The sequence below is a fragment of the Schistocerca piceifrons genome, chromosome 2, assembly GCF_021461385.2.
Source record: "Schistocerca piceifrons isolate TAMUIC-IGC-003096 chromosome 2, iqSchPice1.1, whole genome shotgun sequence".
NCBI lineage: Eukaryota > Metazoa > Arthropoda > Insecta > Orthoptera > Acrididae > Schistocerca > Schistocerca piceifrons.
Window position 1 is genome coordinate 306,875,183 of NC_060139.1, and position 16,771 is coordinate 306,891,953.

A 16,771-nucleotide genomic window follows, 5' to 3' on the forward strand; every position below is an offset into this window, starting at 1 on the left:
TGGGTTTTATCAAAATTCCATGACAGTCCAGCAGCACAAAGCCAATTATTAATTTTCAAGGAAATATATTATTTACAGTTTCATATCTTCATTACAGTACTTGCATCATCAATGTAGTGGTCTATTTCTCCTTCTTGGATATACGGACTGAAAAATAACCGTTTCGTAAAGAGAAACTTCTGAAATCCACAGCGAGACTGACTAAATTTAATCTTAAGACATGTTATAGTTCTTGCATAACTTTTTTCCCCAATACCTTCAAGGAGGAGGTAAGTAGCAAGACTGGTCAGTAATTATCTTGAATATTGTTTTGGCACTAATAATGTTTCAGAATGGATATCATATGCAACATCATTATCATATGATGATGTTGCATATGCGAAGAACAGGTTTCTTAGTAGTTTACATGAGACACTGTCAACTCTGTAAGAGTTTTTGGTAATGAGGAAATTAATCATACACATAATTTCTTTGGCAGAGCATAGAGTAACTTTAATTTGCCAGAATGTCTGAGACATTACTTTTGGCATATATCCTATTACTTTAGCTCTTCAACAGTTCATGCCAATGTTCTGATCTATTTCAAGGAAGAGATCATTAATCATATTGGTTACGTGACTGATGTCATTAATAATTTGTTATTAAAGAAAACAGCCAAAGTCGTCGCATTTCTTAACTGATTTCTCAGTTTCTATTATAACTGTTGGTCATATACACTTAATTTTACCATCTGAATGACTGATTTCAGACATTATACACAGAGATTGCTGACATGACTATAAATCAAATAAGGCCATGATCCAAAGCATAATTCTCTACCTAATGTTTTGTCTTCTTCTGCCGGAGACTTCATCAGAGGCTTTAAAGATTCAGAAAGCTGTTAGAGACTCAAATGAGTGCTGCAAGCTGAACTGTTTAATGTAGCCATGCAATGGTCAGTTCGTGACATCAACAGACTGCCACCTAAGATTGCAAAGTTGTGCTGATGTGTGCTATGGAGTTACCTTTATAAAGATAACTGCTTACAGCTGTCATATTTAAAGTAAAGCATCTTGAGCCTTCAGCTGTACATATGGAGCTATATATCTCAACCAGCTTCACTTAATATAAGCATTAGGCCTACCACTGGAGAAGAAGTTTCACAGTGAAAAATCAAAACAGCTAGGTCAATATAAATATATGTCATGACGAAATGCCCACAAACAATAAAACTGACTTCAGTTCAATCCATATATGTAGTGGCAATGAAACTAATTGTATGAATCACAATGAAATTAGTTTTATTGTTTGTATGCACTTCATCAAGACATTTATTTATACAGGATGTTCAGAAATTCCCATCACAAACTTATAGGACCTGTAAAGTGGAGTGAATACATAATATTTTTAATAATGCCCAGAAACATCATCCAATGATGCTACAGACCATGAGTAGGCACCGGCACCTGTCGATGTATGTATGTATGTACAGCATAACGATGTTACAAACTTTCAAGAATAATGGAGGTGGTTAAGTGTATCAATTTGGGTAAGGGTGCCTGGTTCGGAAACGAACGAATTGAAAGTTACGAGCGAAAATCATCCTGATAACCCTGACAGTGGAATATGTACCGGTACTGTTGTTGCTAAGAATGTAGGCTAAGTAACTTTCAGATGTGGTAGTATGGACCAAAACAAGAAGAAGGAAAAAATGTTTACCTCACATTTTTTCTTGTTTTGGTCCATACTATCACCTCTGAAAGTTGTGTACTCTATTTTTTAGCAACAAATATTACCAGTACATATATTCCGCTGTTGTATTAGAATGAATTTCGATTTATTTCACTTCTAAAGCAGGGACCATTACCTCAAATTGATATATTTATCTGTCTTCGCCATCCTAGAAAGTTTGTAATATCATCATGGAATGCCCAGTTGCATTTTCAGGAGATGGCATTTATAATTTTGATACTCTGTAGGTCGTTGGATGATGCTTCTGGACATGGGTTCCTATTCAAAATTTTATGTACTCACTCCCCACTACAAATCCTAAAAGTTTGTAATGGCAATTTCTGAACACCTTGTATAGAACATAAGATCACACCCTATTTGATGTTAATGTTATTTTGAATTCTCACTACACAGCTTTTTGTCCAGTGATGATTGTTGTAATAAGTGAAACCTGTTGAGAAAGTTGCGCACGAACAGCTGAAGGCTCAAAATGTCATTATTTCAGAGTATGCCAAGGAGCTTGTAGTGAGGAAGAGTTTGTGCCATTTGTTTTATTTAACATAAGGGCCCACAGCTCATCTAATTTCAGCCCTTCTTCTTCTTCTTCTGTCAAAATTTTGTGCTTTTGAATTTCTGTGGCCGCTCTGTACATCCTAGCATAGCAATTATTAGATCTTGCTAAATCTTAAGTGTCAGAGAAACAAATTTGTTGGTTCCCTGGTCCTAGTGTGTGATCTGTTACTACTGATTTATCCATATTGCCCTGGGGACAAGATAAGATGACAGCTTTCAGTGATTTAAATACTGATAAAGACGTTCTAATTTTTTGCTAGATAAAGGCAATGCTACAGTGGTAACGAAGAAAGAAGACCACAGTAAAATTTGGGCTTGATTAGAACCAGGGAGATACAGAGAAGTTACGGAAGATCCAACAACTTCTGTTCTCAGAATAACTTATAAGCAACTAAAGGCAGCTTCGATTTCTCCTACTGATAAGAAAGGTCTATCAAATCAGAAGCATGGCTACCAAGACTGTATGGTTTACCAAACGTTCACAAGCGGGGAATTTCATTGAGACTGACTGTTAGTGCTATTGGTTGTCTGACATATGGGATCGCTAAACACTTAGTAACCTTCCTACAGCCCTTTTATAGGAAAAACTGAGACACACATTAACTAAATCCTGAAAGGGGTGGAATTTAATAGGAGAAAAAAAAAAAAAAAAAAAAAAGAAACCCCTCAGGAAAAGTTTTTCCTTCTGTTTGTAAAAACTATCACAGATCCCATCAACAGACAAAACAAGTACTCAGAAAATAAAGTATTTAAACTAAGAAGAAAGGTGCATGACTATTTGAACACTACAATGGACCTACACCTGCCGTTTGCCACATCCAGTGTATATAAAACCCATGCACTTGCTATGAAATGTACATAGAAACTACAAAAAGAAGCCATAACACTTGCCTCAAAAAACACAGGCAATTACCGCCTGGGCAAGATGGTTAATTTGGCAGTAGCAACCATGTACTAGGACCAGGAAACCAGCATATTTGTTTCTCTGAGACTGTGATTTTAGCAAGCTCTAATAATTACTAAGCTAGAATGTACAGAGAAGCCATACAAATTCAGAAGCACAGAAACAATTTCAACACAAAGGAGGATTGAAATTAGACCAGTTGTGGACCTTAGTGCTAAATAAAACAAACAGTACAAACTCATCTTCATCTATACTCTGCAAACCACCTTTAGGTGTTTGGCAGAGGGTGCATCCCACTGTGTTATTTGTTTGTTAATAGCCTTTTTCGGGATAGTTTACGTGTATCTTCAAAAGTCTTTCAGTTCAGTTCCTTCAGTATCTCTGTGACACTCTCCTTCGGATTAAACAAATCTGTGACTATTTCTGCTGCCCTTCTCTGTACATATTCAAATCGCTGTTAGTCCTATTTGGTAGGTCCCACACACTTGAGTGATTTGTAGTCTCCTTTGCAGACTGATTGCACTCTCCAGCATTCTACCTATAAACCAAAGTCTAAAAACTGGTTTACCCCCAGCTCAACCTACATGATCATTCCACTTCATATCCCTACAGTGTTACACCCAGGTGTTTGTATGAGTTGGCCGATTCAGTGACTCATTGCTATTATAGCCATAGGACACTATGTTTTTTCGCTTTGTAAAGTGCAGAATTTTACATTTAAATCAAATTGCCACTCTCTGCACCATGTTGAAATTTTATCAAAATCTGACTGAATATTTGTGCAGCTTCTTTCAGATAGCATTTCATTATAAATAACTGCATCATCTGCAAAAAGCCTGATTTTACTATTAATATTGTCTGCAAGGTCATTAATATATAACATAACAACAGGGATCCCAAGACACTTGCCTGAGGCATACCCGAAGTTACTTCTACATCTGACAATGACTGTCCAACCAATATAACACTCTGCATCCTCCCTAACAAAAAGTCTTCAATCCAGACACAAACTCCACTTGAAACCTCTTATGATCATACTTTTGACAATAAGCATAGGCTTGGTACTGAGTCAAATGCTTTTCTGAAATCAAGAAATACTTCATCTACCCGATTGCCTTGATCCAAAGCTTTCAGTATGTAACCTGAGAAAAGTGCGAGTTGGGTTTCACCTCCGTTTTCGGAATCCATGCTTATTAGCATTGTGGAGGTCATTCTGTTCAAGATACCTCATTATGTTCAAGCTTAGAATACATTCTAAGATTCTGCAACAAATCAATGTCAAGGATATTTGCCAGTGTTTTGTGGATCACTTCTATTAACCTTCTTGTACATGGGTGTGACCTGTGCCTTTTTCCAAGAACTGAGGATGGCTTTTTTTTTTCCTCCTTCCTTCGAAGGATCTACAATAGATTATAGTTAAAGAGGGGTTAACTCAGCCTCAAGTTCAGTGTGGGATTCCATCAGGGCCTGGACCTTTCTTCAATTTTAACGATTTCAACTGTTTCTCAACACCACTGACACTAATACTTATTTCATTCAACTTCTCAGTGGCATGAGGATTAAATTGGTGCAATTCTACTGGGTTTTCCTTTGTAAAGAAACATTTGAAAATGGGAGTTAAGGATTTCAGGTTTTGTTACCCTCAATTTCAGTTCCTGTCCCATTCACTATGGACTGCACATTAATTTTGGTGCCTTTACATACGAGCAGAAAGCTCACTTGAAAGGTCACTTGACAATAATCTGCTACAGTAGTCACTGAAACAATCACACATGGCTCTGTTGACAGCCAAACACATTTCATTCAGCACCTCTCTCTCCACAGTCCTAAGCTATGTTTTACACCTCTAATGTAGTAATCTCTGTTTCTTTCAAAGTTTCTTTGCAGTGACTGTATACCATGGCAGAAACCTCCTATTATGAACTGTTCTTCTGAGTACATATTTACCCAGTGCATGGTCAACTATTCTTTTAAACTTGACCCACAGTTCCTCTACATGCTCTTGCCCTGTACTGAAAGTTTCAAGTTCCTGGCTAAGATGTGATTTTTTATCTAGTTTACTGAACACATGTATCTTTCTGCTTGTTTCAGTTGTCCTTTGTACTTTGGTAATCATTGTTGCCACAACTGCATCATGGTCACTGATACCAGTTTCAATGTGGACATCCTCAAAGAGGTCAGGTCTATTTGTTGCCATTAGTTCCAGTGTATTTCCTCCACGAGTGGGGTTCCTAACCATTTGTTCTAGGTAGTTTTCAGAGAAGGCATTTAGTAGTGTTTGTCACAATGTCTTAGCATGCCCATCACTAACAAAACTAATTTTCCCAATTGATTGTTGGATGAGAAGAATACAGTAAGCAGATTTAGAAAGATGTAAGTTGCAATAGTTATTCAGAGATGAAGGGGCTCGCACAGGATAGAGTAGCATGGAGAGCCGCACCAAATCAGCCTTAGGACTGAAGACCACAACAATAAAGTAGATGAAGATGAAATATCCCTTAGCATAAAACAGCTTTTATAAAGTAAATGGTTGCGTGCCCATTATAGAAGATTACCATTTGAAGTTAATCTAAGCATCTTACTACCTAAAGTAAAGCAAACACCCTTTATTCACAAAACATAAGCAGATTATCTCATATTTTCTTGTTATTCATAGACAGCATAGCACAATTATTATTATTATTATTATTATTATTATTATTTTGTTTTTAACTGCTGCTAATTTCTACTACCATATAAACACTTTTTCCACATCCTTGCTGGTTCCTCCTCCTGATGACACAAAGTGTAAATTACACATTTCTATTCTCATCTGTGTCTCTTGCAGTTAATTACAAACCATTTCTATATGAGATGAGAATAGAAATGTGACATTTACGCTTTGTATCATCAGGAAAAGAAACCAGCAAGGGTGTGGAAAAAGTGTTTATATGCTAGTAGAAAGTAGCAACAATTAAAAACAATGTCTCATTGGTTAGTCTGGTGTTGGAACTGAATACAGCTGCCACAAATACCAAATTCTGCATTAAAACTTTTACAGACGTTGATGCTACCATACCAGTGTGTGACTGACAGACTCCTAAATGAGATACCCATCAGCACCCCTGGTACTTAAAAACAATTAACAATATTCCAAGTGAAGCTTCATGCCCCAAATGAATTCTAGTTAGGGTGCAACTCATTGCTTTGCATAAAAAAGGCAAAAGAAAATAGGCAGAGAATTACAGACCAACACTGCTCATCATATCTCTCTCTCTCTCTCTCTCTCTCTCTCTCTCTCTCCTCCCCCCCCCCCCCCTTCTTCTTCAGCCACAAATAACATTCCTGCAGGAACACAAAGTTCTCTCAGATAATCAGGAGAGATTCATGAAAAACCACTCATGCGAAATGCAGCTTGCTTCATTCATATTATATATCTTGCAAATAGTAGATTCAATCTTAGATTTCCAAAATTCATTCAAGACTGTAGCAGAGTATCTTTGCAGATATGTGATTGGCTCGGCATCAGCAGGGCAATCAGATTGCTCTCTGGCAGTGCTGTTGTATACATGGAAGTACCTTTGTTGGACAATCACAAGAAAATGCAGCGAAACTTTGCCAAATTTTTCCTTGGTATAATGGATGGGAGCTCTCTTTCAGTAGGAATCAGTGCAAGATAATACCGACAACAAAGAATCTGGTTGTATCTGGTTACTTGTTTAGTAGTGAACATCTCGAGCACATGTTGTTGTTGTCGTCGTCGTCGTCGTCGTCAGTCCAGAGACTGATTTGATGCAGCTTTCCATGCTACTCTACTCCATCCAAGCGTCTTCATCTTCGAATAACTACTGCAATCTCCATCCTTCTGGAACTGCTTAGTGTATTCATCTCTGTCTCTCTCTACAATTTTTACCCTCCACCTTTCCATCCAATACAAAACTGGTGAACCCTTGATGCCTCTGAACATGTCCTATCAACCAATCCCCTCTTTTAGTCAGTTTGTGCCACAAATTCCTCTTCTCCCCAATTCTATTCAGTACATTCTCGTTAGTTATGTAATCTTATCTTCAGCATTCTTCTGTAGCACCACATTTTGAAAGCTTCTATTCTCTTCTTGTCTAAACTATTTATCGCCAATGTTTCGCTTGCATACGTGGCTACACTCCATACAAATACTTTCAGAAAAGACTTCCTGACACTTAAATCTATACTTTATGTTATCGATTTTAACAAAATTCTCTCCTTCAGAAACGCTTTCCTTGCCAGAGCCAGTCTACATTTTACATCCCTGCTACTTCGACCATCATCATTTTGCTCCCCAGATAGCAAGATTCATCCCCTACTTTAAGTGTCTCATTTCCTAGTCAAATTCCCACAGCATCACCTGATTTAAAATGACTTGAGCACACAACATCTTATAAATATTTAGGGGTAATAATAAGAAGTGGGGTGGCCAAGCAAAATCAGTGTTAGGGATGGAGAATCTATGATTTAGATTTACTGGATGGGATTCTACTCTACACCTACATATGTTCTCTGCAAGCCACCATATGGTGCATGACAGAGGGCACCTATTTTCCTGTTACATTCCAAATGGACCAACAGAAAAACTGCTGGCTATATGCCTCCACATGAGTACTACGAGGGTGGTTTGAAAAGTTCTTGGAATCACCACGATAGGTCAGCACTAGCGCAACGTGTTGTTCACATGATATTCATTGGACTGTTGCCTGTAAACACATGCCATGTCAGTGCTCTTGGAAGAGAGCTCTGCAGTGCATGGCTCTGTTGTTGTTCCTGCGTAGTGATTTGCATATTCAGCTGTTGCCAAGTGGACAAATGAATTTAAATTTGGTCAGGAGAGCTTAGATGACGATCTGCGCAGTGGTCGGCCAAGATGTGCCACTACTCCAAAAATCATTGCAAAAATGCACAAAATGGTCATGGAGGATTGCCAGTTGCAAGTGCGTGAAATTGTTCATGCTTGCCAGATGTCATCTGAAAGGGTATATCACATTTTAACTGAAGAATTAGAAATGAAAAAATTTATCTGCAAGATGGGTGCCACGACTCTTGATGCTGGATCAAAAATGCATGCCGTCACCATGATAAAATTTTATGAACTAAGGTATGAACTGTTGCCACACCCACCTTATTCACCTGATATGACGCCACCAGACTTCCATCTCTTCTGAAAACTGCAAGTTTCTTGGTGGATGAAGATTCACTTCAAATGAAGAACTGATAGCCGGAGTTGACAACTATTTTGCAGGCCTGGAGGAAACTCATTTTCAAGACTGGATCAAGGCAGTGGAACATCATTGGACCAAGTGCATTAATCTACAAGGAGACTACATTGAAAAATAAAAAAAGAGTTTCACTGATGTAAGTACTCTTTTTTAAGTCCTTTCCGAGAACTTTTTAAACCATTGTCTTATCTTCTCTTCACGGTCCTTATGTGAAATATAAGTTTACGGCTGTAGAATCGTTCTGCAGTCAAATGTAAACAGTGGTTCTCTAAAATTTTCTCAGTAGTTTTTCGTTAAAAGAACGTCTTCCTTCCAATGATTCCCATTTCAGCTCATGAAGCACCTTCATAATACTGCCAAGTTGATCAAACCCGCCGGTATAAGAAATCTAAGACCACAACTTCGAACTGCTTCAATGCCTGCCATCAACCCGACCTGTTGGGAATCCAAAACAATCCAGCAAAACAGTCACTCTAGTGTTCTATATACGATCTCCTTTACAACGAACCACAGTTTCTTAAATTTTTTCAATAAACCACGGTCAATCATTCACCTTCTCTACTACCAGTTTCATATTGCTTTGCAGGGTTATCCCTACATATTTAATCACCATGAATGTGTTAAGCAGCACGCCATCAATACTGTGTTCAAACATTATAGGGTTGTTCTTCCTACTCATCTGTGTTAACTTACAATTTCCTGTATTTAAAGCAAATTCACTGTCATACTTCCCTGGGACAATTCTGACAATACCCATGTCTCTGAAGAACACACTTTGTCCAGTACAACATACTGGGTTCTATCACTTAAGAATTCTTCAAGCTACTCAATATCTGATACCTATTGTGGAGATCTACGAGTATGGAATCTGCCTGTTGCCCTTCATTCATGGTTCACAGGGTATTGTTTGATGAAAATGGCAAGCCGAGTTTCACGAGTGCAATGCTTCCGAAATCTGTGCCGATTTGTGGATAGAAGCTTTTTCTGTCTCAAGGAATTCTAGAGCAGTATTTGTAGTTCATATCTACTCATAGGGCTATACTTCTGCCTTAGTGATGTAAGGGAGCCTTGAGAAAACGTGTCAAGTCAATTCTCCCTTTCTTTCTAATTCACAATCTGATTAATCCTTTCTGATTAATTAAATTGCCATCAAATGTGTATGTAATATCTTACACTACATGACCACAGAAGCATGAAAGCCAAGTGACTGCCAATGCCTCCGCATTGCCCTTTTTACACGTTGCTCTTAGGACAACAAAGTGATTCAACCTTGATCCAGACATGAGGTAGTGTTGCTGGGTCAGCATTGGCCATGGGATGCAGGTTGCAGCATCAACATCTGTGCATAGGGCAGTTTATGGTAAGTGGCCTAATGTCAGATTACCATACACACGTGCCCTCAGTGAACATTGGTAAAGTTTCCACTTTCACCAGTTTAATTCTTGCAGAGAGAGAGTAATTTGTTTGACCACATAGTGCAGCTTTCGACAGTGTAGTTCTGAGTTTTTGGCAACTTTGAGACATAATATCTCTGGCAGTATTTTCTTAGAAGAAACAAAACTACGCCATCTTGTACAACTTTTTGCACTATCTTAAGTGAAATAATAAAGGATTTCATGAGCAAGATTCATATGGATAATCTGAAGCAAAGTCGGTCGGAAGAAAATAGCTACTTGAAGTTTAGCCTTTTTATTTCTCCGAAAGTAATAGCAGGACAAATCTGAAACTTTGCAAGTAATAACTTACCAACACAACCAATATACAATTTCAATCTCCTACCATTTTCCAATAGTTTACAAATTGAGGGCAAAGTTGACAATTTTGTAAAAACACCAAAAATAGGTATTTTTGGCCACTTAATACAAAATATTTTCTGTAGTCTCTTTTAAACCATTTTCATTAGCTACCCCATGTTCCAAACCATCTACAAAAAAAGCTAGACTTGATTTTGCAATGCAAACACAAAAGATCGGTGGAGGCACAATGAAAATACGCTCATATTCCATTAGAACTCAAATCTGACAATTTTTGTTTTAGAATTGTCTACTTGTGTTTGAGGATAGTAAAATTAGAAGTCTTGTTGAATTGGAAGTGAGATCTGAGTCTTAAGACATCTAAAAACTGCAAAAATGTATTTAAATCCTCTCCAAAGCATTTGACTCTCGTAAATACTTTTTATAAAAAAAAAAAAGGCATAAAATCCAGCAAAAAAAGACAGTTTTATATTTATTGTTTTTCTAACAATCTGAGGTAATCTTACTTGAAAAATTTTTTTGGATTCTGCCCTATCAAACGTTTTCCCTACACCATCAGCCCTATGTGCATTAAGTAATACAAACGTTCATGATCAATACTAGAACACATTTGACACTCTACAAAATGTGTATTTTATGATTTATGTAAAATTAGTCTATTAAATAGCTATGTCTGCATTTCACTACTTTTAAACTAATATACTAATCTTAATTATTTAACTGATTTATTTCACATGGAAAATATCACAAGATACACATTTATTTGTTCAAACTATCTGCATTTTATTGTTGTGTCTGCAGTATAGTGAGTGGGTTCTCTTGCCTGAGTATAGTCCTTATGAGCTTCATATAGCCAAACAAGCTTTAGAATCTGACCTTTGTTTGTAATTATACTTTTTTTGATTGTGACAATATTACGAGAAGGAAAGTTGCTACTCACCATATAGCGGAGATGATGCTGAGTCGCTAATAAGCACAACAAAAAGACTCTCACATTTAAAGCTTTTGGCCGATGGCCTTTGTCAACAATAGGTGCGCGCGCGCGCACGTGCGCGCCGCCCTCCCCCCCCCCACGCACACACAAAACTGCAGTCTCAGGCAACTGAAACCACACTGGGAGCAGCAGCACCAGCACCAGCGAATGATGGGAGTGGAGACTGGGTGGGGTAAGGTCCATCCTTACACAACCTCTGCTCCCAATCCCTTACCTCATGGCTCATACCCCTGTAATAAAACTAGATGCAAGACCTTTCCCATAAATCCCCCACTCCAGTCCTGTCACACACATCACCTATCCCATCAAAGGCAGGGCTACCTGTGAAACCAGTCATGTGGTTACAAGCTAAGTTGCAACCACTGTGCTGCATTCTATGAAGGCATGACAACCAACAAGTTGTCTGTCTGCATAAATGGCCACCTACAAACTGTGGCCAAGAAACAACTGGACCAACCTGTTGCTGAAAATGCTGCCAAACATGATAGCCTTAATTTCAATGACTGCTTCACAGCCTGTGCCATACGGATCCTTCCCAACAACACCAGCTTTTCTGACTGGTGCAGGTAAGAACTTTCCCTGCAATACATCCTACGTTCCTGTAAACCTCCTGGCGTCAACCTTCGTTAGTCATTGTACTCACCTATCCAGCCCCTTCCCTTCTCTCATCCCTGCACTACACAGCCGTCATTCCACCACCACACCCAATTGTTTTATTTATTTATTATTTTTTAATTTATTTCTCTTCTTTCTTGCTACCTCCCCCTAACCGCCCCCCCCCCCTCTGCCTAACCTACAGCACTTCACTATCCACCATCCCCACCATACTATCCCTCCCCCTCCCCACCCCCCACTCAGTTGCCACTCCCATCAAGCACTGCTGCTACTGCTCGCAGTGTGGTTTCAGTTGCCTGAGACTGCAGTTGTGTGTGAGTTGCATTTGCATGAATGTGTGTGTGTGTGTGTGTGTGTGTGTGTGTGTGTGTGTGTGTGTGTGTGTGTGTGTGTGTGTGTGTTGAAGGCCTTTAGCCAAAAGCTTTAAATGTGAAAGTCTTTTTGTTGTGCCTATCTGTGATTCATCATTATCTCCGCTATATGGAGACTAGCAACTTTACTTCTCATAATATTATTACTTCCCATCCTGGATTTTCCATTGTTTGTTTTGATTGTGAATTAGTTACAGTTTTGTTGTTAGAAGTTTTATTCTAGTGTTATACAAAGTGACTAATTTCATCCAATTGCAATCTGAACCAACTTTGGTGTTTTGCAAGTAATCCTTCTCTGATTGAGTACAAATGGACAGAGACCGGAGTAGCTATCTCCCTGTTAAACTGGGCAAGGAGGTAGAGCATCAAAGTGCTATGTAATTTTGTATGCAAGAAAAGCTACTTTGACATTATTTATGGATGTTAATGACTGTCAACAAGAGTTACTAATCCAACACACTGAATCAAAGCTGGATGATACATCCCAAGTTTGTCTGCACCACGAAACTACATTGCTAACTCAACATGAGTGGCTCAAAAATACATAAATAAGTTAACTAAAAAATGTTGTAATCTCTTTGGCGAAAACAATCATAATGGAAAGACAGGAATTTGGATACCGGATACAGAAACAGGAGATAAGGTTTGTGCTCTGGTGAAGAAGCACCCTATTCGTAACATCAGGTCAGTAAATTTGTCCAGCTTGCAAGACTGCAGTAAATAAGTATCTGGAAGCAGTTTTCTCAGCCTTATTTCCAGTCTGATGAGACTTGGCACCAAATGAAGGGCTACACACTAACTTACCATTATCATCAATTGGTATTTCATCACTGAAACTAACAGTTTGCATCAGAGACAAGCCTCAGTGTGTGAAGCAGAAAACAAATTGCAAAATGTAGGATTTATAAAGAACAGATGCAAATTTTAACAACTTAACCTACAAGTTCAGCAATCAATGAAACAGTAATATGTTTTGGAATGTCAGAAAGGCTGGTTAAGCATGCTCAAAAACTTAAGGCACAGGAAGGTGTTCTAGCACTCTTTGCATATTTTCATTCAGTAATGTCATATGTAATAATGTTCTGGGGTAATTCATCTAAGAAAGAAAGTCTCCATAGCTTAAAATGTGCTCCAAGAATAATTTATGGTGCTCACCCACAATCATCTCACAGACATCTGTTTAAGGAGTTAGGCATTGTAACTATTGCTTCACAGTACATTTATTCCCTCATGAAATTCCAATGCAGTTCAAGAGGAATATTGATGCACAGAACCACAACACTAAAAGAAAAAAAATGACATTCATTATTCCACATTATGGTCAGCTTTAGCACAAAAAAAAGGTGCAGAATGCTGCAACCCAATCTTCTGACCACTTACCCAGTGGTATAAAATATCTGACAGACAGACAAGTAAAATTTGAAAACAAACTGAATAAGTTACTCCTTGACAAATCTTTCTATTCCATAAAGGATTTCTGTTGTTGTAATGCGTGAAAGGTGCTGTGTAGGAACTACTAACTCGCGTCTGTATGTTTATAAACGTTGTGAGTGGTCAGCAGGGAGCTAAATTTACAGATTAATTTGTGAAGTGAATGTAAAATGACTAGTTCCAGAAAATTACAACTTTCATGCAAATGATCCATGGAACATGAAACTAACATGAAAATGGAAAAAGAACACAATTACCAGCAGAAGTCCCTAGCAGAGTGCCAAATGAGGTCACAATGAGTCGGGGGGGATGTGTTCTGACTCGAGTTTATTTCCTACTTGTCAGAACTTGGGTACCTAGCCATTGTAAAACACAATAAAAGAGGTTAAATTTAATTCCAATATCAGCTATATGTGCGCATTTTCACTATGCCTCCAATTTCTTGCCTTTTCTTAGGGCCATATACCTTTTGTCACTTAACAGAGTGAAAAATGTTGTACAAAATGGCCTAATTTTGCTTTTCTAAAAAAAGATTATTGCCAGAGATATTATATATCAAAGTTGCTGTAAACTCAAGTCACACAAAAGTTGCTTTATGATGTCAAATGACTATCTTGTGCAAGTATATAATATGTGATCTTAAATCTTTAACAATGTTTGCTGGGAACATACATTTTCTCAAAGTTTCATCACAATTCTTTATCGTCACACAGGAACCACTAAATCACTGGATGGGAATAATCTCATTAGGCCTACTGTGAATACAGTCTCATGCTCTCAATTGATGAACTGTTCCCAAGTTAACTTCGGCATACCTTTGCCTGCCTTTGCTGCGAACCAGTCTGTTTGGTGGTGGTGGTGGTGGTGGTGGTGGGGGGGGGGGGGATGTACAATTTAATGTGGACTGTAAACCATTATGCACCTTGGCATTTTTCTCATTAACAAATGTGGAACAAGTAGAAAGTAACAAATAAATGTAGGACTGACTGGTCCTCTGAATTTGTAATGGCACTTACCCAGCTGACAGCAGGGCAAAATAAAAATAATGGCTGATGACCACTTAGTTATTTTAAAACAGATATAGAACAGAAAATTCCTAATTATCAAACACTAAAAACAGTATGGTACAATTTTCGAGCAAAGCTACTTGCCTGATAGCTCTTAGGAGTTGACAGAAACGAGTGTAGTAGTTTATTCTTCATAAAGTGTAGGATAACTGGCTAAAGGTACCTAAGTAACTTATAGTTTTCTTGCATAACAGTGATTATTTTGCATAGCTTGTATTTTCTGCACTGTAAAAACAAAAATTTTTAATGGATTCTGTCATAATATTGTTACAAGCTAAGTACACCTACCTAATATTAACTTTAGCACAGTTGTGCCCAGTAGGTCCTACTTCATGACTCCCAACAAAATGCTGAATTAGAAATGTCAAAGTATTACAAATATCTGACCATGGACAACCAGGAATAGCTCATAGACTGCTATAACATAGCAGCATAAGAGAAATATATAGTAAAAAATAAAACAACTGCACACACACAGTAGCAAAGAGACAAAGACCTCATAAAATTTACTGCATTGCTGCACCATCTACACCTGAGTACTCTGTGTTCAATATATGTACTACTAGTCTACAGCTGTCGATCTGCAACCTACTGCCCACATTAAAACAGAAAAACACCGAGCGATTTATATCCACTGTAGGATTAATTTGCATGCCATGTATATAACATACGTTAGTTAAAAGGTTTGTACATTGGTAGTGTTGAGATATTTACCATTACATATTGCAGGGCTTGTGACAATCTCATGCAGACCTAATAAGAGCTTTGGTCTATGCTTACCTTATGAAACAAGGCATGCAGTTGCAACAGTAAATTTCGCTCTTTGCAACAATGATCACATTTCAATCGTTTCTAAAGAAATTTGCCGAATGTATACATGTGCAATTTTTACACAGCACAACTGATCGTAGGCACCATTCTGAGACAAAATTGACTCTTCGTTCATAATTTGCAAGTAGTAACAACGTTGAAATTGTCACGTAAGCCTCAATAATTACATACGTATGTGAAAATAACTCTATTTACAGCATGAACAAAACTGTCCTTTGCGCCCGAATTTCAGTCAGAGCCAGAAGTAGGGTGCGTGGGCATACGTAATGGAGAAATCGATAAAAATACTGACGAGGAATTACACATATTGCACCGTTGTATATATAATAATGAAGAACTGGCGGTTGACCCTCATACACTTTAAAATTCTATTTCCTCTAATGGTTTACAATCTGGCACTAAAATCCGTATTCACAATTGTTTACTATGCACTCTCTTCCCGTTATCAATCGTTTCTCAACTTGACACCTTGGATTTAATTAATTAATGCAATAATACTAATTCTTTATCGAGCAAATAATTCTGATTTATATTATACGACACACAAAGCACCTTTAAACATCAGACTAAATCATCTGCTACCACATGTAAAGTTCCGCCATGTTGCTCCGCTGCTGTCACCTGGCGAGCAACTTTTCAAAACTTTGACCGAGCATAACGACCAATTTTTGTGTTAGATGTGCTACTGCTGAGTACTCGGTCTTTATAAATTAGAAAATATGACTTAAGATTTAACTTATATTGTCTATGCGATATTCCGAGCTCCAAAACCGTGTGATTCTGAAGTTAATACAGTGAATCGTACCTACGTTCTGGGCCCCGATTCCAGGGCCGAGACCGAATGTACGTTATTTGCGGGAAATACAAGTTCGCGCCACATTCATTGTTGCTACTGGCTGTTTGCAGCAGATGGCTGGATGTGAGGGAGGTTGTGTGGTTGAAATATGTGGAAATTTGGAGCCTGTTGATCGTATTACTTGTTAATAAGCACGTGCCGTGTATGATTTTTGAGTTGGTTTTAGTGTGGGCATTAAATCGAGTGTATTGAGGAAAGTAAATGAACGTAAATTTGTAATTATGGCACGGTGACTGCGGCTAACCAAGCCAATCACAAAACAAAAGACTACACCTTCAAATGCTCGGCATCATTGCATCCTTTTTTTGTGATCATGTAACATTTTAAAATTTTAGTGAAGAGTTGCAGTTATACTTCATGCCGTGGCTGGATGTTTTTGCTTTTCATTAATAGTAAGTATAACGAGTTACAGTTTTTGGTAAAGTAGTGTGGGTCGT

At 38.0% G+C, this 16,771-nt stretch overlaps 1 protein-coding gene and 1 long non-coding RNA gene across 3 annotated transcripts in view; one reads left to right on the forward strand and one right to left on the reverse strand.

Annotated features, from left to right (window-relative positions):
• Positions 1 to 16,023, reverse strand: part of LOC124777850 — a 41,672-nt gene extending 25,649 nt beyond the window's left edge. The window contains exon 1 of one of the 2 annotated variants that reach the window (XR_007015790.1): positions 15,428 to 16,023. This is a non-coding gene — a long non-coding RNA (uncharacterized LOC124777850). Of the gene's footprint in view, positions 1 to 13,304; positions 13,425 to 15,427 lie in introns of those variants that run through there. The other variant, XR_007015789.1, reaches the window with a different exon arrangement.
• Positions 16,024 to 16,158: 135 nt separating this feature from the next.
• LOC124775343 (transcription factor E2F6) overlaps positions 16,159 to 16,771 on the forward strand; it is a 63,290-nt gene continuing 62,677 nt past the window's right edge. Inside the window, exon 1 of the mRNA XM_047250174.1 lies at positions 16,159 to 16,726. The gene's annotated coding sequence lies outside the window, so the exon portion shown is untranslated. The remainder of the gene's footprint in view (positions 16,727 to 16,771) is intronic.